The sequence below is a fragment of the Halichoerus grypus genome, chromosome 10, assembly GCF_964656455.1.
Source record: "Halichoerus grypus chromosome 10, mHalGry1.hap1.1, whole genome shotgun sequence".
Taxonomy (NCBI): domain Eukaryota; kingdom Metazoa; phylum Chordata; class Mammalia; order Carnivora; family Phocidae; genus Halichoerus; species Halichoerus grypus.
Genome location: NC_135721.1, coordinates 62,705,784 through 62,732,174, shown reverse-complemented (window position 1 = coordinate 62,732,174; position 26,391 = coordinate 62,705,784).

The following is a 26,391-nucleotide window of genomic DNA, read 5'->3' as shown; positions in this document are numbered from 1 at the left end:
ATCCTTCACCATCTGCTCTTCAAGTACTCCAGAAAATACAATATTGCATTTTGAATTCCCTTGAAAGTAAGTTATTCTTCCTGTCTACAGATTTCTTTGTAGGATGCATAGTTTTACCTGCATACAAATGCCCTATATTTGGGGCGCTCTTGTAATTTTGTACTTCAATTTAGAGAAAACATGGAAGAGCATCCAGACAGTCACTCCCATAATGCTTTGGGCATGACTGAGATGGACAAAGGTAATTGTGTTTTAATGATGGCTTTAAAAAAATGTTATTGCTGAAGTGGCTATATGTTTGGTTTTGTTTTATTCATTTATTCATTCTTTTAGCAAAAACTTATTGAAGTATTTTTTCTTGAAACAGTTTTGGAAAGAATTGTACTAACCCTGTTTACATAAAATAAGTCATAATGTGTGTTGCATCATTTGCAGGACACTGAAAGGACACTTATACTCTCTGTACCTAATACAGTCTCCCAGTCCATGTGGTACAAACTAAAATTTTGTTCTTGGATATTTGGTCCTCCCATTTCTTTTGGAAGTATCTTTTAAAAAACCCTCCAAACCTGCAGGTAGCCATCTTAATTCTTTCTGTGTGATTAATTTCCTAAACAAATGGGTTTCAGGGCAATTATAAGGTTCTCGTCCTTGGAGAGTGAGAGGCAGGTGAATTAGGTTCTGAATACTGGGAGGACAATCCTTTATATATAGTTTAAGTAAGTAGATATTTGTTGAATGAAGATGGAAGGGTAAATAGAAGAAGACTAGGATGAATCTGCCCCGTTTTAAGATAATGCCCTGAGCCAGTCTTTTTTCTAGGCATTCTGACTTTGCCTTTGCCTTTCAAATTCAACCAAAGTCCTACTTCATTTGAGTTACAAGACTGTATCTTTTAACAGGGAAAGAGGATGCTTCCCTTGGCATTTGATAATGATAACTTTCCAGGGTTTTCAGACCATTATCATATAGATCTTGATGTGAGAACAACCAAGAAATTCTTGTGTATCATTAGTTATTCCTAAAACACTCACATTCAAAAACTTCTCCAGAGGTTACTGCAGAATCTGTAGACCTTTAGAAATGGTGCACTTGGTGTGTCATGAACTGGCGGATGGCTGAGAAAGTGAAGGAGTTTGCATGTGAGCTGCTGATCTGGAGATCTGATGAACCTGATAAAATTCCCCTGATTGTTCATTTGTGAAATAGTAAGGTCAAACTTGATGTCTCCGGAGTCACCTTATGTGCTTTAACTTTGATTGCAGCTCTCTTCTCTGTAGGCATAGAAAAAGCAAGTGTTCAGTGCCAGAGGAGAGAGGGAGGATGCAAAAGCTCCCATTGTGACTTTCGGTCTAAGGTCATCTAAGAAAGATTCCAACATGTGGCCCTACAAGTACACCACAGAGAGACTCTTCCTTTTTGCCAAGGGCATTAGTTTAGTTGTGAACAATTACCATTTTTGGCACTACTATTTTCTTTTTGTTTGTTTGTTTTTGTATAGCAAATTAGAAAACAAATAAATCACTATTTTAATTGCACATTATTATTTTTTAGAAGGTTCTATTGAGAAACATGTAATTTTAAAGCTGAATGAGACCTCAAAAGCAATCTCATCTTTTCCTGATGCATAAATCCCTTTACATCACCCACTAAAATGATTTATCAGCTCAAGCACTTTAAATGTCTTAGAACTTACTATCTCATCAAACATCCCATTCCACTTTAGCAGCTTTGTGTGCAAGAAAGTTTTTATGTTGAGTTTAAATCTGTATTCCTCACCCCTCTGTAACCTGAACCCATTAGTCCTAACTTTGCTGTCTAGAAGTACGCAGAAAAAAAATAAGCTCTCATTTACTTAATAACCTCTCACGTATTTTAAACCATCTATACTCACAAGGGCCTTTTAAAATAACAAATCACTCCAAGTTTCTGCACCCATTTTTTTTTTTTTAGAAACTCACAGGTTTTTAAGAAATGGAAGGAATTTTAGAAGCCATCTCGTCTATTTTTTTTGGCAGTGGCGTTTCTACAAAGTACTAATTCTGGAGGTGATAATAGTAAAAAACCTGCACAGTAAGATCCTGATCTTTAGTTCAGTCTACTTATGACTGTGATTCTTGAACTGAGGACTCATTTTCCTGGAGTTATATGAAGGGAGCCCCAGGATAAATCTGATGGTTCTTTTCTCTTTTTGTTTTATATTATTTTATTAAAGAAGCCTCATTATTTTTATATTAGAATGAAATATTGACATAATAAGAATTTGAATAAAAAATTGGCATGAAATATGAGACTCCAAATGCTTTCAAATTTTCAAAGGGCAGCTGCTATGGACTGCATTGTGTCCCCCCAAATTTATATGTTGAAGCTTCCACACTCAATGTGACAGTATTTGGAGATGGGACTTTGGGAGATAAGTTGGTTGAGATGATGCCATTAGGATGGCCCTCATGGTATGAGTATTGCCCTTATTAGAAGAGATACCAAAAAATTCTTTCTCCCCTTCTCTTTCCCTTTCCCCCATCCCTCCTCTCCCAGTTCTACCTACCTACCTATGTACCTCCCTCTACATTTCTCTCTCTCTCCTTCTCTCTCTCTCTCTCTGTCTCTTGAGAACAACTAGAAACTGACCATGCTGGCACCCTCGTCTCAGACATCAAGCTTCCAAACTATGAGAATATGATTTCTGTTGTTTAAGCCACCCACTCTATGATACTTTTTTTATGGAAGCCTGAGCAGACTAAGGTGACAGCTTGGTGTCAGCCAGGTGCTGTCAGACAAGGGTGATTTGGCAACATCTGAAGACATTTTGATTATCATGATTTGGAGAATGCTACTAGCATCTATTGGGGAGGGGCCAGAGATGCCACTAAACATTCTGTAATGCCCAGGAGAGGTACCCACAACAAAGAATTATCTGGCCCAAAATGTCTATTGTACTGGGATTGAAAAACTGGACTTGGCTACCAATAGGGGTACCTCAATGAAATGTTTGTTATTCATCATCATTTACTATTCATCTGCTAAATGCACAATATGAGGTACTGTCATAGAGGAATGGTCTGTCTAAAATAAAGGAAGCTAGATGTCTTTTCTCTTTTCACCTAGTCTGTAGCAATTTGTGATGATCTCTAATCAAAATTTTTATTCTGATCTCAATAGAATCTTCTCTGTAATCCTATGAAGAAGGTCAGTCATCTCCTATATCAACCTCAAATAACACGGCCCCTAACACTGAGGCTGTGTTTCAGATAGTGCTGGTATTAGTCAGGGTTATTCAGAGAAACAGAATATATACTAAATATATATTTTAGGGAATTTATATATTTATTTTAGGGAATTAGCTCACACAGTTATGGAGTCTGGCAAGTCTAAAATTTATAGGGTGGGGCAGGCTGGAGACCCAGGAAAGAGCTTATGCTGCAGTTCAAGTCCAAAGACCATCAAGCTGTAGAATTCCTTCTTGCTGATGGGGAGGTTGGGCTTTTGTTTTATTCATGCCTTCAATGTAAAATCCACATTATGGAGGGCAATCTGATTTATGAGGTATCTACCAATTTTGATGTAAACCTTATTCAAATACCATCACAGAAATATTCAGAATAATGTTTGAACAAATATTTGGGCAATGCGGCCCAGCCAAGTTGACACAAAAATTTAACCATCACAGTGCTTCTCTTTTAAATGCATTGTATCGCATCTTATGCTCACATAGACATTCATAGAAGAGGCCAGTTACATGAAGTATGTTGGAAGCCTTTACAAAGATTCTACTTTGCCAAGTTTTCTTCAACTTGGAAGGCAATTATAGTAGTTTTGCTTTAGTTCAGTTGGTGCCTGAATCCATGTTTCACTTTGCTTTATGACTGATCTGCCTTCATTCTCATGTTAGGGAAGATAATAAGGCCAGCCTCTGCTGGTGAGTCCCATCTAGGCCAAAAGGTCCACCTCAGCCTGCAGGTAACCCCAAATATTCTTTTCAGTCTTGCCCTGACATCCAGTGAACTTCTTCTACTGAGCAGTGATTTGGGTGGGAGATGTTTATGGTTGGTGGCAGTAAAGATCATCTTTTGCTTGCACCCTCCTAGGTAATTTTTATTTCATTTTTCTTCATTTTATCCCCTCACAGAGGTTTTATTTGTATTGACTAAGATGGTGTTACTATTTCCTTCAGCTTGGCTAAACTTTAAATAGGTATTTTCCTGACTGTTGGCCCCTGACCTCCCTTCTCATAGAGCATTTACTTCAGAAAATTGCAATTATAAGTTTTTCTCTGCCATTTTCAAATGTATATAAATATTCTCCCAGCCTCTGGACAGTTTCACAACCCAGAAAATGTCTTTTTCAAAAGCTTGAGAGTTATCCCTTTGAAACGTAATCATCAGGGAAGATACTGCCCCTATTTCTCAGTCTTTATGAGTGAGGTACCAATTATCAAACTTAGATAATCACAGAGAAAAACATTTGCAAACTTAATGGTAACTCAATGTGCTGAACATATCCTATTGATCAACCCTTCCACTAAGGTCCTCCAAGTACTTTTCCACTAGCTCACACACCACTTAAAAACCCTTCTGCCTTTTGTTTCAGTGAAGTTGAGTTTAGACTCTTTTCCCTATTGCAATAACCTGAAAAGAAAGTCTTCTTTGCCTATTTAACATTATCAGATGGCACCCTTTTTATTTTGACAGTATTTTTTTAACTTTATTTATTTAAGTAATCTCTACACCCAACGTAGGGCTCGAACTCATGACCCTGAGATCAAGAGCCGCATGCTTTACTGACTGAGCCAGCCAGGTACCCCAACAGTATTTTTAAAGTAACCCTCAGCTTCCTGTACTCTAAGCATAAGTAATGATGGTAATTTCAGGCACCACAATGAGTCAGAAATCACAGAATAAGCAGCTTTTTGTGGTAGGCCAATTATACTAAGCTCCCCTAATTTTTCAAGGAGAAACTGGCCAGTTACTGTCTTTAAGGCATGATATGCAGGGAAAAGCAATATCTTCCCAATACTTTCAGTTGCTAGTTTTTAAACTATCTTTCCTCTGAATACCTCAAGTCACTATCCAGAAAATGCTAACTTTAAAATTAATTTCAGGACTTTTCAAATATAAAATACAGGTAATAGGATAGACAAAACAAAGCCAACAAGGAGCAAAAGCTGTATAAAAATGTTTAGAAAGAATGTGAGAAGCCATTTAAGCTATATTCTTCAAATTTGGAAGGACAGCCATAGACTAAGGAAATTTAACTTTGGCTTATAACCTCTTACATTATTAGTCAATACATTTTCGTTTGGACCTATTACCCACCACACTCTTTTCCTTAAAACCTTTGGTTTTAATAGTGTAAAATAATGATCAAGAAACAATGTATTTGCCAACCTGATCCTGCTTGGCCATATTTTATCTTCCTTTTCTTCCCAGGTTCCCCTTGGTTTTAAAGCTTTCATTTTGCACCTGACAATGACATTAACAATGATATAATTAATTATAAATTCATAATTTAAGGGGCTCCTGGGTGGCTCAGTCGTTAAGCATCAGCCTTCAGCTCAGGTCATGATCTCAGGGTCCTGAGATGGAGCCCCGCATCAGGCTCCCTGCTCTGTGGGAAGCCTGCTTCTCCCTCTCTCCTCCCCACCCCCCCAGTTGTGTTTCCTCATTCGCTGTGTCTCTCTCTGTCAAATAAATAATATCTTAAAAAAAATTCATAATTTAAAATTTATTGTTGTAAAGTTTTTATATATAATAATGACAAAAGAACAACTTTGGAAAAAGTAAGATAAATCTTTTGTTATATTCATTTATTTAATTTTTACTCTAAGCTTACCCTACTATGGGTTTCATTTAGAATGTCCCAAAATTGAAAGCAATTTATTTGAATAAATGTAAGAAGCACAGCCTGTAAGTAAAAAATGGATTCTCCCCTCTGCTTGGAGTTGGATATCTTCCAAATCCAGCTTAGTAAAACTTGGTTTATTCCTTGTGTAAATTAGAAAAAAAATAAAAGGAATCAAAACAGTTTTAGGAACTTTCTAGCACCAAGGACATGCCAATTAGTTAACAGTTTAAAAATCATTTAACAGTACAATTAGAATTCCTATACCAGAGAAATTCCTTTTTAAAACCCTGGGTATCATTTTCTCTTGAACATCATTCTCATAGCGTCCAGGCTTGGTGCTGTGCAAATATTTGTTTTGCAAAGTTGCCAAAATTTTCAGAGCATTTCAGTGGATTTTTAATTAATTTTTAAAAACAAATTTGCTTTTTCTTAAATTTCTTCTGCACTCAAGAGAGCCTCAGTAGTTTATCTCAAGAAGTCTTAACTGTGCTCATTTTAGTGTTGGAATTCTTTTTTCTTCTGGCTAATTGGCCATTAACACCAGTAGTATTTAAATAATGTGTATAAAGCACCACAGAAATCTAGAAAAATTCTATGTGTATTTAATGTTTAATGTGTCTGTTACTGATATGAAAATACATGTTTACTGCAAGGCTTTTGATATTAAGAGGTGACATCAGAGAAGTCACTCATTGCCCCTTTCTCCTGTCTCCCTCCCTCCCACATATTAATCCCAAAGGTGATACTACTCTCTACCTTTCTTTGGTTTCAAGATTTATATACATCATTTTCCTTTCATGGAAATGTAATCTGCCCTATAAATCACCACAAGGCCTTCAGAATTAACAAATCTGAGGAACAAATCTGTGCTGAAGATAGGTGGTCCTTTAGCTTCATATGATGTGTCATCCACGGTTTACTTTTGGTTGTTCCAGTTGGGAAAGTCTATTTGGCCTTTCATTCTGTCTTCATGGAATAGAATGAGTTAACTGAGCGATGTTCCAGTTCTATTCAATGAACTATGTTAGAGGAGAGTTTCTGTTCTTACTCAAGTCTGTGGAGGACTGCTTTCATAACCCTTCAAACTGAGAAAAACTCAAATATATTTTCAAAACAGACCCAAAATTGTCTTTCATGCCCTATAATTAGAATGGAATTTTAAGCTAATACTTGGATTCTGATTTATTATAACTTCAACTGAACCAAAATAAATGATCTCTCAAATACTTATGTATTCTCCGGTATGACTGGTATTCTTTATTATGAAGAAACAGAAATGATTAAGATATGGGGCTGTTCTCAAGAATCTTACATTCTAGATATTCAGAGGAGATAATTTCATAAGTAATGATATTTCATAGCAGTATTTGAAACCTGCTGTCACAGGGACAAATTGTATTAAAATTTAGAGAAGGTTGTGGTCACTTTTGGCTCATTGTTGGTAGGGCTTGGAGAAGTGATGGAAAACGTCAAGTAGGGTAGGTTTTGCTTTAGAGGTATTTAGAGACAAGATGCATTTTCAAGGACCACAGCTGCTCCTATTGAAGGCAGTAATTTCCTCAGGCTGATCTTCATTGACTTCAACAGAATCTACTGAGTCTTTTGTTTGTTGACCTATTGGACACATCTGACTTCAGGGGCTCTCTAGTCAGACTTAGGCTTCATTTTGAGAATTTTAGTTTTAGATCAGTAATATATGATGTTTTTGTTCTGCAGAGAATAACAAATTCCACCAACTCCACAACCACTTCATTTTTGTGTGTGTAGGGATGAGCAGGGTGTTCAAGTATGTAGAGGGTGAGGAATTAGAGAACTATGCAAACATGTCAAGTTTTGGAGGTGGAACTCTCAGCTGTTTATTAACCTGAGCAGCAGTTTGCCCCTCCAAAGTAGAATCATCTACAGAGCAACAGGTAAAAGCTTTCTGCTTCCAAGAAAAATAAGATCGGCCATTCTTCTATTTTACTATACTACATAGCTTTAAAGTGGAAAGTAGGGAAATGCTGAGTTGAAACATAAACTGTGAAGAAAAGCTGTAGCATAAATGCTGTGAGGACCCAGCAGAGAGACTGTTGGATCCTATATGGTTCTGTGATTAGTTTTAAAAAATTACTTTGAAATTATTGTAGATTTACAGAAAATTTGCAAACACTGTACATGGCATTCATATATATCCTTCATCCAGCTTCTCCAAATGTTAACAGCTTACATAACCGAGTACAAATATTACAATCAGGAGATTAATGTTGATATAATATTATTAACTAAATACCTTATTAGCTGCTCACCAGTAGTTTTAGTCCATAATGTCATTTTTCTGTGCTAGAATCTGATCTAAAATCTGCATTGCATGTAGTTGTTGTGTTCTGGTCTCCCCTGATCTGTGATGGTTCTTCAGTCTTCTCTTATTTTTTATGACATTTTTTTGAGTACTACTTAATTATTTTGTAGAATAATTTGGGATTATCATTCAATTTGGCATTATCTGATGTTTTCTCATGGTTAAGTTGAGGTTATACATTTTTGGAGAGAATACCATAGAAATGATGTAATATCTTCCTCAGTAAGTGATTTTAGGGAGTATATAATGTTGCTATGTGTTATTACTGTGATGTTAGTCATAAGCACTTAATTAAGATGTCTGCCAGTTTTCTCCACTGTAAGGGTACTATTATTCTCTTTGTAACAGATAAATATTTGAGGGATATACTTTGAAACTCCCTCTCCCTCTGCTCCCCCCTCCTCAGGTGCCCATGCTCTATCTTTCTCTCTTTCTTTCTAAAATAAAATAACCTTTAAAAAAGAAAAAAAAAAAGAAGTGTTGGTGAGGATGTGAATAAAGGGAATCCTTGTACATTGTTGGTGAGAATGTAAATTGAGGCAGCCACTATGGAAAACAGTATGGAGATTCCTCAAAAAATGAAAAGCAGAACTACCATATGATCTCACAATCTCACTTTTGGGTATATATCCAGAAGAATTGAAATCAGGATCTCAAAGAGATATCTGCCTTTGCGTGTTTATTGCAGCATTATTCTCAGTAGCCAAGATATGAAAACAAATTAAATCTATCCATTGACAGATGAATGGAGGAAAATGTGGTATACGCATACAATGGAATTTTATTCAGACTTGAAAAAAGAAGGATATCTTGCCATCTGTGACAACACAGATGGACCTGGAACCTTATGCTAAGTGAAGTAAGTCAGACACAGGAGGACAAATACTGCATGATTCCTGTTTTATGAGAAATCTAAAATAGTCAAATTCATGGAAGCAGAGAGCAGAGTGGGGACATGTTGGTTTACCTAACTTTTATGCATTATTTATATTTGACCCTTTAAGTCATACAAGTGCAAATCTTCATCTGAATTAAAATTTTAAAAATATGGGATAATTACACAGTAAATAGAGCATGATCAAAATATCAGCTAATTTTCTGATATCACTCTCAGAGAATATGACTTAGTTCCATGGCCAAATTACTCTACTACTATCTTACCTTGCTCACAAGTATATGGGGTAAGACCTCTAAAGGGAGAGACTTGCTTTTCTAGTTTATAATATGTGTGTGAATCTATACCAAGCAATTCCAAGCAATTAAAATAAAAAAATGACTCTATAATGTCCCTTAGGTATTTGCACCCAAGTCCTCCTTCATTTCCTTTGGAATTCTCTGAGACTAGCTGTGTTGCTTCTCTACTTCTGTCAAATGTTGTTGTCAAAATGATATACTTCAAGGGCTTATCTCCTTCAGTTTATTTTAGAGGTAGTGAATAAAATCAGTGGTTTCCAACTTGGCTGTCAATTAGTATCATCTAGGGAGATTTAAAAAATACTGACTTGGGGGACTTCTTTGTAACTGAAGACAAGCAGGTGTAGAGCTATCTAACACCCAATATTTTCTCTCCAAATCATATGAAAAATCAGGTAGTGCTTTTTTAAAAAAAGATTTTATCCATTTATTTATTTGAGAGAGAGAGAGAGAGAGAGAAACAGCATGAGAAGGGAGAGGGTCAGAGGGAGAAGCAGGCTCCCCGCCAAGCCGGGAGCCCAATGCGGGACTCCATCCCAGGACTCCAAGACCATGACCCGAGCTGAAGGCAGTCGCCCAAGCAACTGAGCCACCCAGGCGCCAGGTAGTGCTTTGATCATATGATAAATTCTGTGTGTTCAAACATTCATCAGTTACACAGCAAATTTTACCTGGTTGGACACATGTTCTAAACAATTGTGTTTCTTAGACACACGCATGTGCACACACACACACACACACACCTGTATGTATTACAAAAGTTAGTACATACATAGAAAAATTTGTTTTTATGATTACTCAAATTCCCATTTTGTGAGAAGGAGCCCTTTGGGGGTGTAAATAAGAACAGAGTTCACTTCCTTCTTTTTGTTCTTGAGATAAGGTATATATTTAGTGATCTGCAGATTTATAGTGTACAGTACACTGAGTTTTGACAAGTAGCACCCATGTAACTCACACCCTTATGAAGATGGAGAGAGCATTTTATTACCACAAAAAACATTTCCATACCCCTGAGGCTGCCATTGTTCTGAATTTCTTTCACCACACATTATATTTTCCAGTTCCAGAACTTCATAAAAAATGGAATCATACAATATGCACTCTTTTGTGTCTGTTTGCTTTTGTCCAACATAAATTTGATATTTGTCTATGCTGTGGCAATTATCACTAGTTCTTCCCTTTTTCTTTTCTGACGGTATTCTGTTTTAAGAATATACCTTAATTTTTTATATCCACTCTCTGGTTGATGGATATTTGAGTTATATCCAGTTCAGGGCTGGTATGAATAATGTCTCCTTGACATTCCTATATGAGTTAGTTTGTTTGCTTTTGTTGAGACTTAATTTTCATCATTTTTGAGGGTGGAATTTTGAGGTTATATTTTAAGTATATGTTTAAGATGACAAGAAACTGCCAAGCTTCTTGCCTGAGTGTTTTATTATTTTTACATTCTTGCCATCATTGTATCAAAGTTTCAATTACTGCACATTTTTGCCAGCATATGGAATTGACAGTCATTTTAAATTTAGCTTTTCTTTTTGGTGTGTGATGGTATCACACTGTGGTTTAATTTGCATTTCCCTGATAACTAAAGATATCATGAATCTTTATGTGCTTCTTGGCTATTTATATAACTTCTTTTGAATTGTCTATTTAATTCTTCATCCATTTTTATGTGTTTTTTTATTGTTAAATTGTAAGTGTACTTTATATATTCTTGATTCAAGTTGTTTGTCAGATATATTTTTCCTAAATGTTTTCTCCCCGTTGGTTATTTACACATTTATGTTCTTATTTTTTTCTTTAGATCATGTAAAAGTGCAGAATTATTCACAATTGTATAACAGAACTTGAGCGCTCTGAAACAGAAGAAGTCGGTTTGGGGGATTCATTGTAAGAATATAACCATATATTACAAACTAAAAAAGGGGAGATCCTGTCAGTTCTGAGGAAAGAACTAGAACAATAGACGTTATCTTAAATGGCAATCCTCCCTGTTTCTGCCATCAGATCTCTTTTACCAATTCTCTTTTTCTGCCTCCCTCTTCCACCTCTAGGGACTATTGTGATTACCTGGTCACAACCAGATATTCTAGGGTAACATTTTTATCTTAAGGTTAGCTGATTACACCCTTAATTCTATCTGCAAACCAAATTCCTTCTGTCATGTAACAACATATTCACAGGTGCCAGGGATTAAGGTGTGGACATCTTTGGGTGAGCCATTATTCTACATACCAAAAGTGAAATTCTCTTCTCTAGGACAAGAGTGCTAATAATTAAATGCCTCAAAGTATGCAGTGGATGATAATAATAATAGATGCATTCAGTCTTAATGGATTTTGATACTGCCTTTAGGAGGAGAAATTATATGTATACATACACACACAAGAAAATCAAATGGATAGTAGATTGTGGAAGAGTTTTGGTTAATCTTCATGGCACTTTTGAAATGTTATTCCCAGATTAATTATGTTTATGTATTGGTATGTATGTATAACCATAATATGTATTGGTTATAAGAAGATTTAGCATCAAATGACAGATAACAAAAATAACTGTGTCTTAACCAAGATACAAGTTTACTTTTCTGTCTCCAAAACCTAGGCCATCTATGGCTGGGAGGATCTTCACAAGTATTAGGAACCCTGACTTCTTTTTTTTTTTTATTAGGTTATGTTAATCACCATACATCATTAGTTTTTTATGTAGTGTTCCATGATTCATTGTTTGCCTATAACACCCAGTGCTCCATTCAGTTATGTGCCCTCTTTAATACCCATCACCAGGCTAACCCATCCTCCCACCCCCCTCTCCTCTAGAACCCTCAGTTTGTTTCTCAGAGTCCATAGTCTCTCATGGTTCGTCTCCCCCTCTGATTTCCCTCCCTTCATTTTTCCCTTCCTGCTATCTTCTTCTTCTTTTTTTTTTTTTTTTTAACATATAATGTATTATTTGTTTCAGAGGTACAGGTCTGTGATTCAACAGTCTTACACAATTCACGGCGCTCACCATAGCATATACCCTCCCCAATGTCTATCACCCAGACACCCCATCCCTCCCAACCCCCACCATTCCAGTATTATGCTGGGCAAAATAAGTCAGTCAGAGAAAGACATGTATCATATGATCTCACTGATATGAGGAATCCTTAATCTCAGGAAACAAACTGAGGGTTGCTGGAAAGGAACCCTGACTTCTTTTAACTTACTTACTGAATCATTTTTAAAACATTGTGTGTTTGCATTCTTTTGTTTCAATTTTTTTTTTGTCTTTTAAGCTTGCCCTGTGTAAACAGATACAAGCTACATTTAAAAAATATATTTATAATTTATGCTTTTTAATAATAGTTTCAACTCAAATATACTTATTTTGAATAATAGTATACTTTAAATTATTTCTGCCATCTTAGTATGGGTTTTTGTTTTCTTTTTAATATTTATCAGGGTTTTTCTTTGTTGTTTTTTTGGTCCTCTTTTTTTAAAAATAATGTCTTCAATGTTTTTGTTCTTTGTTCCATTTTTTTTCTCTGTAAGTTTATAAGTTTAGTCTAATTCTTAAACATATCTTCCTCTTGCTCATTTTCCTCCTCCGTCTTTCCTCCTTCCTCCTCATCTTCTTCTTCTTTGGGGTTTTCTTTATGTTTTTATTCATAAAGGCATCGAGTTATTTTTTCCCCTAACAAATGTATTGAGTAGGCCTATCTTTCTTTGGGAGGAGTCAAAAATTTTAGCATACTTATACTTTCCTCTGTAACATTCCATCTCCCAACTGTTGTTATTGTTTCAACTTTATATTTTTACCCTACTATTCCTAATGTACTTTAACTTTGTTTTATATTTTGTATTTTTTTCATCTCTTTGCTCTGTATTCCAGGAAGTTTCCACTGATTTTATAGCTCACTATTTCACTTCTCAGGTCTCTCCAGTCACCTCGGTAGTAAATCTACTTAACTATTTCTTGTTTAATAGCCATCAACTTCTGTGTCATAACTTTTTATTCTTTTTTGGTTGCTTTCACTTTGTTTCTCTGTAGAAGACATTAAATTGATCATTTTAAAGTTCTTTTCAGGTTCTACTTTTCAGGTTCTACTTTTTTCTAGGTCCTGAGTTATAACTCTTTATTTTGCTCAGTTTGTGTTACTCTTTCATCATTTTGGTTTCCTTAGTACTTTGTAATTCTTGGTTGCAAGGTCATCTTCAGGCAGATATTCCTTTACTACACATCCAGGGAATACATAATTGTCTTAAAGATACTGAGCCATGGCTTTGATTATACAAGACTCCCAAGATAGGCTTTACATGATTCATAATCTATTAGATTCTGATTCTATGTGGTTAATTTCTGGATTTATTTCATCAAATACATTATACAATTCTAGATCTGCTTCATGTATAAGAGATTCTGCTTGAGTTCCTAGGCAACAAAACTCATTTTTCTCCTCAAATTATATTATAATATCACATTATAATGTTATAGATTGTCTTTTTATATGCTTTATAAGTATCCTTAAAATAAATTACAGATTCTATTACATTGTCAACCCTCAGCCCACCAGCCCTTTGATTACCTGACCTAGCCCAGAATATTTAGTGCATGTATTACTTCATTTCTAGTCTGGAAGATGCTCTTTCTCTTTTTTTTGATTATGGTAATTTTGGTTTGGTAATACTTGTTCTTTCATTTTTATGTATTTGGAAAGACATCATGGGAGGTTTGAGCAGTTACGAAGTTTGCAAATTGATCAGGAAGTCTTTTCGCTATAATTTTAGAGAGTTTGTTTTTCTGTATTTTAAAGTTTTACCTGTTTCCTCCATTGCTCTCAGGTTGTTCTTATAACTTCCTTCTGTGATCACTGTGGCTAAAAGAGCTTCCTAATTATGATTAATTTTAATGTATTCGTAGTTAAAGAAAGCTAAGTGGGCTTTATAAAATTATGACTGTAACAGTAAAAAATATTGAATTAAATATCAAGCACTTCTTTGGTGAATAGCCAAATCAAGTATTTTGTTAAATCAAGTCAAATCAAAAGATGTATAACCATCTCTTTCTGTTTTTATGGGCTTTTCTTGACTATTGCCAAGTTCTCAGTGATGCTCCAAATTGCTGAATTTGCAAGATAAGTGACCTTCAGATAAATGACATGTTACTGCTTTATTTTCTCTTCACAGGACACTTGAGACATGATTACCATGAATGAAAGGTCAGTTCATTTTCATGCATTTTCTACCGTAGAAAAAAAATGCTGGCATCTTTCCATTTTAGTTTTTATTCCAGTTGTACAAAATGAAGTTTGTTTTCAAGTCATGTGTATATATATAATAGGTATATTATATATATACATATTGTGTATATAAATATAAAAACAATTAAATTTATCTTATTTCCAGCACTAAATTGCAGCTAAGCTCATGTAAAATAAAAGTTGGCTGTGATTCTCCTGAGCTAACTCAAATATTGGCTGAGATGATAATGTGTCCTCATTTGTTCAGTACAAATTCAATCATAATGTGGCAGTTTTGCCATTATAAAGCTCTTTGCAAAGGTATTCAATGACTACAGGAATATTTAAGGACCAGCTCAAGCACTTCATTTTAGTCACCTTTTTACTGAATCGACCTCAAATGGTGCAAGGACCTTGAGGCCTGGTGATGAATGCTTAAGTGAGAACAGTTGAGTACATTTGGTCCTTAAAGCAAGGAAACATTACCACTTAGTGGCATGCATTTAAATCAGTGAAGGAATAGAAATAAAGAGTAACTATTTTCTACATTTTTGCCATTTGTGAGCAATAGTAGTCAACTATTATTGCATTACTCTGTGTTAAGTTGCTTAGGATCATTTTACAATTATAAATTAATATGATAGAAGTTGGGCTCTGGAAGTGAATAGCTTACCTGGTTAAAATAATATACAGAATGTATTGTTTAACAGAGAAGATATATGGAAGGGGAATCTCCAAGTGGAAAAAAACTTGCTTTGCAGGCTCTGAGGGAGAAAGTTTCTCGTGCCTCTCTCCTTGCTTCTGGTGGTTACACAGGATCCTTGGTGCTCCTTGGTTTGTAAGCTCATCACTCTAATCTCTGTCTCCATCTGCATATCGCTTTCTTCTCTGTGTCTCCCTTTGTCTTTTCTGTCTTATAAGGAAGGACATTATAGTCTGGTTTTGGGCAATATGATTTCTTATCTCAATCCTTACCATGATTATATCTACAAAAAACATATTTCCAAATAGGGTCATGTTCTGAGGTTCTCGGTTGGCATGGATTTCAGGGGTGACACTATAAAACCCAGTATACTTGAGATTCTTTCATTGCTGTTACCATCAAAATCCAACAATATTGTGTATACATGTGTGTTTATCTAGCCACGCTGTTTTAGGTAACTGCCTCCTTGGCCATAACTGATTGGCTCATTTTGAGAGCCCAACTAGTATCTATCAATAAGTGGCCCTCTTGTAGGGATTTCAAGTTGAATCAAGGACTTCCACTCTATTGTGAATGAAGGAGTTGAAAGTAAAAACTATGAATAATCACTATCTTCCATGTGGACTAAAATAAAGGAAAGTTGACACACACAGATAGAAGAATGAAGGCCAAGAATCAGAAGAGGGCAAAATCAGGAGAGGGAAAAAGGATTACTATTTTGTATAGTCTATTATTCTAATTCTTTCCCCAAGCCTAATAGTATCTCCTCCCTTTTTCAAAAAAATTTATAATAGCCACCAAATCCCACCATCTTTTGTTACAGAGAGCTCAAATGGGGTTTTCTTTATGATCTTGAGTAAGTCTGAACTTTTATAGCATTCTTGCATAGACATGGGCAAACATCACGTAGTGGAAGCTATACTATGGCCAGGTAAGGAGAACATCAAAATGAGAGTAACTTAAAGGAAGGTGCAAATTGAGAACAGAGTCTGGTTCACTCAGACACATGGCATCTTATTCTAGGATTCTTCTTTGCTTGGTGTTTGGGAGGTTCTATCCTTTTGTCATTTTTTGTAAAATGGGAGTTCATTCTTTGAAACCTACACCTATATGTATGCCCACAGATGGCTAGCAGAGCTCTGGAGAAATTAATACTTATTGTTTTATATAATATTTAAAGAACTTAGAAATATTAAAAAAAGATATGAAAATTATGTTGAACATAATTTGAATATTTAATATTTTAAGCCCCCTAAAATTCATACTATCTAATAATCATTATTATAAGTCCATAATTTAACAATTAGCTAACTCAGAGATTCAATTCAAATCATAAAACTGTTATTAAGCATCACATATATGCCAGCTGCTCTGCAAGGTGCAAAGCCTACAGGATATGGCGAAGACAAAATTGGAAATCTTAGGGAACTTGGCAGTAGACAAATTATGGAACACAAAAAAATCTGTGACTCAAAAATAATGATTAGGATTTTATGAACAATTAGTGTTTGATACTATTCTATGAATTTATGTTGTAATATATTTAATCACTAAGAGAATCCTAAGAAGAAAATGATTTATTTAAGTTTTTAATTTTAATTCTAGTATAGTTAACATGCGGTGTTATGTTAGTTTCAGGTGTACAGTATAGTGACTCAGTAATTCTGTAGTACTTGGTGCTCACCATGATAAATATACTCTTTATCTCCATCACCTATTTAAAGTGATATTTTATTCCCCTTTTACTGAAAAGAAAACTAAGATATTGAGAGGTTAAGGGAATCTTCTCTATAACAAAATTGGGAAGTTGTGGATAAAATGAACCCAGGCAGTATTTCTCCCAGCCTGAGAGTATAACTGCTTTAATGATCTCATGTATCTGATAAGGGATACTGGAATGCCCAGCTAACTCTGGCTGTGAGCGAGATAAGAATTCCCAGAGCATGTAGCATTCCAATCAGTCCTTTTTTAAAACAGCTTTATTCAGGTACAATTGATAAAAACTACATATTTAATGTATACAATTTGATGAGTTTAACATATGCATATACCTGTGAAACCATTCCAACTTAGTCTTCAAGGAAGGAATTTATCAAGATTAAAACCTTGAATGACAGTATTTTGGAGGAAATGACAAATGCAAAAGCACAAATAAGTGGAAAAAGAAAAAAGTGAGCAAAAACTCATATATTTTGAAGAAGAAGAAAATGAGGAAGAAGATTTAAGCCTGCTAATGAGACCAATATGCACTGATTTTGAATGCCAATAAAAGGTAGGACATATTGGGGCACCTGGGTGGCTCAGTCGTTAAGTGTCTGCCTTCGGCTCAGGTCATGATCTCAGGGTCCTGGGATTGAGCCCCGCATCGGGCTGCCCCCTCAGCGGGAGCCTGCTTCTCCCTCTCCCACTCCCCCTGCTTGTGTTCCCTCTCTTGCTGTGTCTCTCTCTGTCAAATAAATAAATAAAATCTTTAAAAAAAAAAGGTAGGACATATTTTAAAAATTTCCCATGCATTTGTATTCCCATTGCATTCATAACATTTCAAAATTCTATTTAATTATTTTTCTTTTAGTTTTAGTTTAGTTTTTACTTTAAATTTAGCAATTCTTATTTTAACAGTTAGTTATGAAATAAACCCAAAAGATAATGCATCAGTTCGACACACCTGGATTTTCTTACTGGCAGTGCTTAGCAGAACATGTTTTTAATGTCTAAAAATATATTTAGTGTTTGTATTTTAAGTACATATATTTTAATTGAAGTGCACTCTGCATCATTTTATAGTACAAGTACTCTTCACAAAGTGAGCGCACCCATGTAAATAGCATCCAAATGATGAAATAGAACATTCCCAAAAGTCTCTTTGAACCCTTCCTGGTCTCCATATCCCTTTTAAAAGGTAATCATTTTACTGACATCTTAAACCATAGATTAGTTTTGCATTTTTTTGCACTTTATATCATTGGAATCATACATTATGTATTCATGTGTTTTCCTTTGCTCAACTTTGTGTCTATAAGATTAATTCATGCCATTGCTTATAGTATTGATCACTTTTAACTTATAATAGTCCCTCATTTATCTCTTTTAGCACTTAAATATATTTATTTTAAAATTTCTGTCAAACTGTTCCATAAAATTCATTTTATCAGATAGGAGTACGTAATTCTGTTATTAATTTGGCTAACATACCTAGCATTGGATTTCTTCATGTGTTTGGGAAGTTTGTGTTTCAGGATTATTTTGAGAGAAAAGTTTTCTAGGTTTCTAACTCTTTCTTTTCCTAAGAATGGAATGTTTGCAGGGGGCCCTTAACTTCCCCAGATCTTTAGGTCTCCAGTCCAAACCCAGGTCCTCCCATTATGTTTCAGCACTGTGACTCACCAGTAAGATTGGTGGTTTTGATCTTACAAAAATGATTGTTTCATAACTTTATGCAAGTGCATGTGGTTGCTTAAATTTGTATTTCAGTTGCTAACTGATTTTGGTCTAAGTTAATGACATTGTTTTCTAGGCATAGGGGCATTTTATGAAATGAAACATTAACCCAAAATAGATTTTTTAATCAAGTAAAATTAAAACATAAATGATTCCTTGGTGCTTTTTTGGTAAAGAAGATGAAGAGGATAAAACAAGTAAATAACACCTTGTGCTTGGAGTCATCCTTGTTACTTTAGTGAGCAGGAAATAATTATCAGAAGAGCTAAAAAAATGCACTTAGGGCACAATACATTCTTGCATTATAGAGCCAAGAGTTTAAATACCAAACAGCTAAGTTGAACAGCTGTTTGACCACTTGTCAGGTAAACTTCATCAATTTTCCCATCTCCGTAACTATAAATAATTATAAATATAGGGAAGCTCCCTTTATGAATTCACAAAATATATGAGGGTCTGAAATTTTATCTTGGCCCAGGGGAATTGATTCTCTTATTATTAAACGATCATGAAGCACCTGGGTGGCTCAGTCAGTAAAGCATTCAACTCTTGGTTTCAGCTCAGGTCATGATCTCAGGGTTGTGAGATCAAGCCCCACGTCAGGCTCTCTGCTGGGAGTGGAGCCTGCTTAAGATTCTCTCTCTCCCTCTTTCTCCCCCCCCAGGCCCATCCCCCCTCTTTCCCTCTCTCAAAAAAAATAAAGAATAAATAAAAAATAAAGACCAGAACTGAAATGTTGTAGGCAATGTGCCAGCCAGCTCTAGGGCCTCCCTGACTCAGCAGGTCATTCTGAAGCTGACTTCTTCCAGAAGTTGAGCATAAAGCATGTGATTGCTTACTAGATTGGAGCTGAAGTCAGGGTGGGTCCTAAGTTATTATAGTTCATTTGTTTGCCTCAGTTGCTTTGAAATGAATGCTCACCCACACCTTTCATGCCCACATTAGCAGTATTTTCATTATTAGAGGATTTGTAATGAATGAGAATCACAGTAAGATTTCCCTAATCTGCTAGGATTTTTTGTTATTATTTACATTATACTTCTAATACAGAAGCTTATTTTACACTCAAACTTCTTACTAGAAACCATTTGAAGGACTTACAGATTTATGTTTAGAAAGAGAATTTTGTTGGTTAGCAACCAACCTCAGACACATAGGGTTTAGTCTCCATGTTCTACCTGAGTCTAGTGACTAAAACAGTGTTTGCCACTAATCAGTTTGAAATTACAATTATACAGTGGTAGCAGCTGTGGAAATTAGAAAGTTTCTAGGACTGGAGAATTTCATGTAGGTTTTGGATATGATTTTTTTTTAGCATGTGATAATATGACACTAAAGTATTCTAATAGACTCAAACACAAAGAGCAGAGTATAATAGAAGGAAAAAGAAAGTGAACATCTTCATGTAGTCAGATGTATGCATATAGATACACAAGCAATTCAGATACAACACATTCAAAATCAAATTTTCTTTTGTTTCAAATATACTTTTTTCCTGTGTTTCCCATTTCTAATGGAATTATCATGTACCATTCTCTAGGTGAAACATCAGAGTGTTGTGAGATGTTTCCCTTTCCTTTATCTCCTCCATAAACCACTTCCTCCTGTCCATTCGTGTCTTGACAGAGCTCTCAAGTTCTTTCTTTCCCCTCCACTCTCACTATTGCTCTCTCAGATCAGAACCAAATCTTTTCAGGCAGGTAAGCATCTTAGCCTCCTAATGGGCCTTCCTGTTTCAGCCTCTCCTTTTTCTATCCATCATCCACACTGTCATCAAAAATGTTTCTAAAACCCACAATTGATCATGTAAACCTTCAGTGGCTTTTCCATGGCTACAAAATACACCTCTTCTCAGCACATGCATGATCTTTCACAGTTAGACCTGAGATGCCTCTTTCAACCACATTTCCTACATTCCTTGGCAGCTCTGTTACGCCATACCAAAGTAGTATGTAATTTCCTGAATATGCCATAGTATTTCATATATGTCAATGTCATCTTTCCTCTTCTTGCGTAGACCATCTGTTCTTACCGTCTCAATAGACTAGCATTAAAATCACTTAGCGGCTACCATTTTTTACATACCTCTATTATAATACTAATTATGCTGTGTTTTAGTTATATGTTTAATTTTCTTTTGCTCCCCCACTAGATTGGGAGCTATTTAAGAAGAGTCTTTTTCAAACTTTTATCCTCCCTTTGTTTCCACCATCCTCAGGATTCTAGCATAGTCTCTGGTAAATTACAGATATTAATATATATTTAAATGAAAAAATAATGACTAAATCTAGGAACTAAAGCAAAGATGGAGTAGAGTTTTTGTAGCGGTAGAATTTGAATGTTGAGTGGGATGACAGTTCAGTTGATTGTTAAATGTTTAAGGGAAAACAATTTTAGAATATTTGTGATTGCTTTTAATGTAAACATATATTATTCTTTAAAAAAATTCTTATATTTAATGAATGTTAAGCAACAAAATTTCTTAGTGACTTTCCCTGAATCAGGCTCATACATTTGTAGTTATATAAACTAAGGAGGTTTGAATGGTTTTTTGCAACAAAAGGTGATTTTTTTATCTAACTCAGATTATCAATTTATTGTCTTAAGTGTAGAATTTAATTTTCTTCCTACATACTTACATTCTGAAGACCCTCTGTAAGTTGCCTCCTGGTTTCTACATGATAGGTGGCTGTATTTACTGGTGTGTGACATATTTATCTCTTTTAAAAGGCTTCTAACATACTTTTTGACCTTTGAGTGAAAATTATTATATGTCCTTTGTCATTATCATGGGAACATCCAGCTGTGAAAAGCTTTTTAAATATAATCAAGCACTCTTACCTAGAACAAAATAATATACTTCTTTGTTGTGAATAAGAATGTTTAGCTACTGTAGCTTTTATCCTACTGAGTAAGTACTTGTAAACATCTCTGTTACATTGATCTATATGTTAAGAAGTTCTCTTCACTCCTCCATGCTTATTATAGTTATCTCAGCAAACCACACGGTACTTCCATGCATTTAGCCGGTAGCAATAATTTCACTGATCAATAAGAAACTATAAGAATTACACGGGGAGCATGTCATATTTTTTCCCTTTTATTTCTTTCATCCCTATTCCCCACCTCTGGCAACCACCAATATATCTCTATCTATGAACTTGTATCTTTTTTAGATTCTACATATAAGAGGGATCATATGGTATTTGTCTTTCTCTGATTTATTTCACTTAGCATAATGCTTTTGAGGTCCATCCATGTTGTCACAAACGGAAAGATTTCACTCTTTTTTATGGCTCTATAATATTTCACTGCATATGTATACCACAATTTCTTTATCCATTTATCCATTTATGGACACTTAGGTTGTTTCCATGTCTTGTCTATTGTAAATAATGCTGCAGTGAACATGGGGGTGCATAAATCTTTTTGAGTTCTTTTCTTTTTTGTTTTTTTCCAGATAAATACCTAGAAGTGGAATTGCTGGATCATACGGTAGTTCTATTTTTAAGTTTTTGAGGAGCCTCCATACTCTTTTCCATGGTGGCTGCACCAATTTACATTCCCACCAACAGTGCACAAGCGTTCTTTTTTCTCCACATCCTTGCCAGCACTTATTATTTCTTGTCTTTTTGACAGTAGCCAATCTAACAGGTGTGAGGTGATAGCTCATTGTGGTTTTGATTTGTGTTTGCCTGATCATTAATGATGTTGAGCATCTTTTCATGTACCTGTTAGCCATCTGTATGTCTTCGGAAAAACATCTATTCATGTCTTCTGCTCATCTTTTAGTCAAATTGTTTATTCTTTTCCTGTTGGATTGTATGAGTTCTTTATATAATTTGGATATAAACCCTTATCAGATATATGATTTGCAAATATTTTCTCCCATTCAGTAGGTTGCCTTTTCATTTTGTTGATGATTTCCTTTGCTGTATAGAAGCCTTTTAGTTTTATATAGTCCCACTATGTTTGTTTTTGCTTTGTTGCTTTTGCTTTGGGTGTCATATTAAAAAAAAAATCATTGCCAAGACATGTCAGAGAGTTTACAGCCTACATTTTTTTCTAGTGGTTTTATGGTTTCAGGTCTGATGTTCAAGGCTTTACTAGATTTTGAGTTAATTTTTGCGTGTTCTGAAATATAGTCGTCCAGTTTCATTCTCTTGCATGTGGCTGTTTAGTTTTTCGAGAGCCATTTATTGAAGAAACTGTCCTTTCTCCACTGTATATATATTCTTGGCTCCTATTGCAAATTAATTGATCATATATGCATGGGTTTATTGTCAGGCTCCCTATTCTGTTCCATTGATGTACGTGTCTATTTTTATGTCATTATCATATTGTTTTAATTACTATAGCTTTGTATTATAATTTGAAGTCAGGGAGCATGATTAAGTATTTTATATCTAAGACAACCCATGGTAAATTAATACCACTCAATTGGACAAGGTTACAAAGAAGACATTAAAAAGTAATTGTTGTCATCCCTCCACCTCTTAAGCTTGCTATGTCTCTAAAGAATTCATGAATGAAATTGCCCAATAAATTAAGAGGTTAATGTTCTGTATATTTAAAGTAATGTGCTCAACTATATTTAGTTTTTCTCCTTTGTGTTAGAAAAGACCTTGAGGTCAACAAGCAAAGTTGGGAAATGATAAATTTCAATATCATAATAAAAAGATAAACACACCCTGCTCTATTCCTAACCTGTGTAATTAGCTCTGTAATAGGATGTAAATGTCTACATGATATTCATCTTTATCATTATTTTTTAAAATGAACTAAGAAGGTAATATTTCTAGAGTCTAGCCCTGAGCTATAGATCTCTTAATTTTATTCATCTCATAATGTGCTTTTTAACTAAATAAATCATCAAAATTAATGAATAGCTTTATAATTTCATGTTTATGAACAGAATTCTCATTTTCAAAGTTAAATTCTCTAGCCACTTGATTTTTTTCTTGCTTAATTAGTGTCAAGCAATAAAGTGGTGCTAAGTTACAAATTTACACATGAATGTTTGGGATTTTCACCTTTTATTGCAATGTCAACTTATCTTTTATGTATTTAGGCTTAAATTGTACTGGTATGCAGTATTTCTAGCTATGTGATTATATTCTCATATTATTTGTGAGATGCATATTTGTCTTATCAGCCAGAATGTATACTCATCTATAGTCAAATTTTCTTTCCACTTCTTCAGATGAATATCATATGGCTGGCTTCAGTAACGTGTATGTGTATGTCTGTGTGCACACTTTTATGTGTGCTTCATGTGAACTTTAATTATTGGTTTTTAATTTTAATTAATTCGTTTTTAAATCTTTAATTGGAAAAAAAAATAAATCTGGGTAGAAAGCAGTTCAACTAAATGTTCACTTGATTTTCCCCAAACTAAAGAATCTGTACTCAGGAAATTAATCATTGAGAGGCTTGATGAAATGGGACAGCCTGACTTTTCTGTCCAGAAAAGTGCATAGAAAGATTATCACAACAGAGTTATTTTATTTCTAGTTTCTGTGTTGCTGGAGAAGTCCGTCAAATCCTTCCTTCTTAAGTTCATCTCACCTAGGCCGTGGAGAAGAGAGCATAGTACCTTAATGGATGGGCTTCTCCTCTTTCTACCCATAGGTTAGCAGACCATACAATTGGTTTCTCCCATTTCCAAGAATTTAGAGCAACATTGAGCTTTTAGAGGACAGAATTGAGTAAATCCAAGATATATCAGTTTTTTTAATATTTAACTCAATTTGTCGTGGGTGGGTTATTTCTTAATTAAGTCAAAGTAAATGATAATGAAATGTAGAGGTATCCGTGAGATAGAATGAATTCTCTAAGTGAAATATTCACTTGGGAAATTGAAAGCCAAATCTTCCCCCATCATGATTATATTTTCTAAAATTAAAAGATAATTTTGCAATTAAAGCAAAGTTTGAGACTCAATTTCAAAAGTAGTATTTTTAAATCACTTTTATAAATTTCCATTTCTAAAAGCAAAGCAATAGACTTCAACAATTAAATATTTAATGACTATTCAGATTATACTCCCAATAACAAACTGACTTTGCTGTTCTCTAATTTGAATTTTATACTTACTTAAAATTTACCTTAGCTTTTCATATTGCATTTTTATATTCTCAGTCATTCTATCTTTTTGGAACAATTTTGCCTTTAACTAAACAGTAATAAACAGTCTGACTCCCATTTTTTCTTGACTGATGACAGCTTTTAAACATTATCTTATTCCCTATTCCCCTTCTGATCCCCATATGAGCAAGCAGATTAGAAAGCCAGAGTAATCTCCTTTGGTATTAGCAGTAAGTTCAAACAACTTGTGTTAACCTTCACCCAGGTCTCATCCCTTAACTGCCATGAAATAGCTTGGGAAATCTGCAGTGCTTGCCCCAGAAAACATCGTTTGTGAGTAATACACCTTTTTCATACATTCTTGATACGTGTGTGGCATCATCAGTCTTGACATCTGAACCAAATTTTGGATAAGGGTCTATTCTGTTTCTTCAAGGTGACACAAAACAATTAATCCATCATTATTATCAGATCCCTGTGTGCCCTGTGCTAGGTTTGTGGTAAATTATTGCTAAATGGTAAAAGATTCTTTTTTCTTATTCTAGAGTGTATAATTTTGGTCAAATATAAAATTAATTATTTAATTCATGTTTTAATGGAAGGGGAGATGTTATATGTGGTTTGCAATTATACAGCTCTGAGCATGAATATTTAAATTTTTTATTTTATTATGGTAATAACATTTAACATGAGATCTACCATCTTCACATATTTTTGAGTATATAATACAGTATTGTTGACCACAGATACAGTGTTTTACAGGAGAACTCTAGAGCTCATTTATCTTGCTTAACTGAAACTTTATGCCCATGCATTAGTAACTCCCCATTTCTCTCTCTGCCCCCAGCCTCTGGCAACGACCATTCCACTCTGATTCTGTAACTTTTACTGTTTTAGACAACTTACATGAGTGGAATTGCAGTGTGGTCTTTATGTTATTGGCTTATTTCACATAGCACAATGTCTCTGAGCTTCATTCATATTTGCATATTGCAGAATTTCCTTCTTTTTAAAACCTGATTCATTTTCATTGTATGTTTATGCCACATTTTTTGATCTACTCTTCTGTCACTGGGCATTTAGGTTGTTTCCACTTCGTGGCTGTTATGAATAGTGCTTAATATTGCTTAATATGCAGGTGCTTAATATAGCTTTGAGATCTTGATTTCAATTCTTTTTGATAAATGCCCAAAAGTAGTATTGCTGGAACATATGGTAGTTCCATTTTTAATTATTTGAGGGAATTTCTTACTGTTTTCAATAGTGACCACTTTGCATTCCCACTAACAGTATGTAGGATTTCATTTTCTCCATATCCTTGCTCCTTGCCAACACTTGTCTTTAGTTTAGTCTTTTGATAATATCCATTCTAACAGGTGTGAAGTGTTAGTCTCATTGTGGTTTTGATTTGCATTTCCTTGATGGTCAGTGATATTAGGCACATTTTCATATACCTATTGGCCATTTGTATGTCTTCTTTGGAGAAATGTCTATTCAAGTCCCATGTCTAGGTTTTAATTGGGAGATTAGGGAGGTTTTTTTTTTTAATATTACATT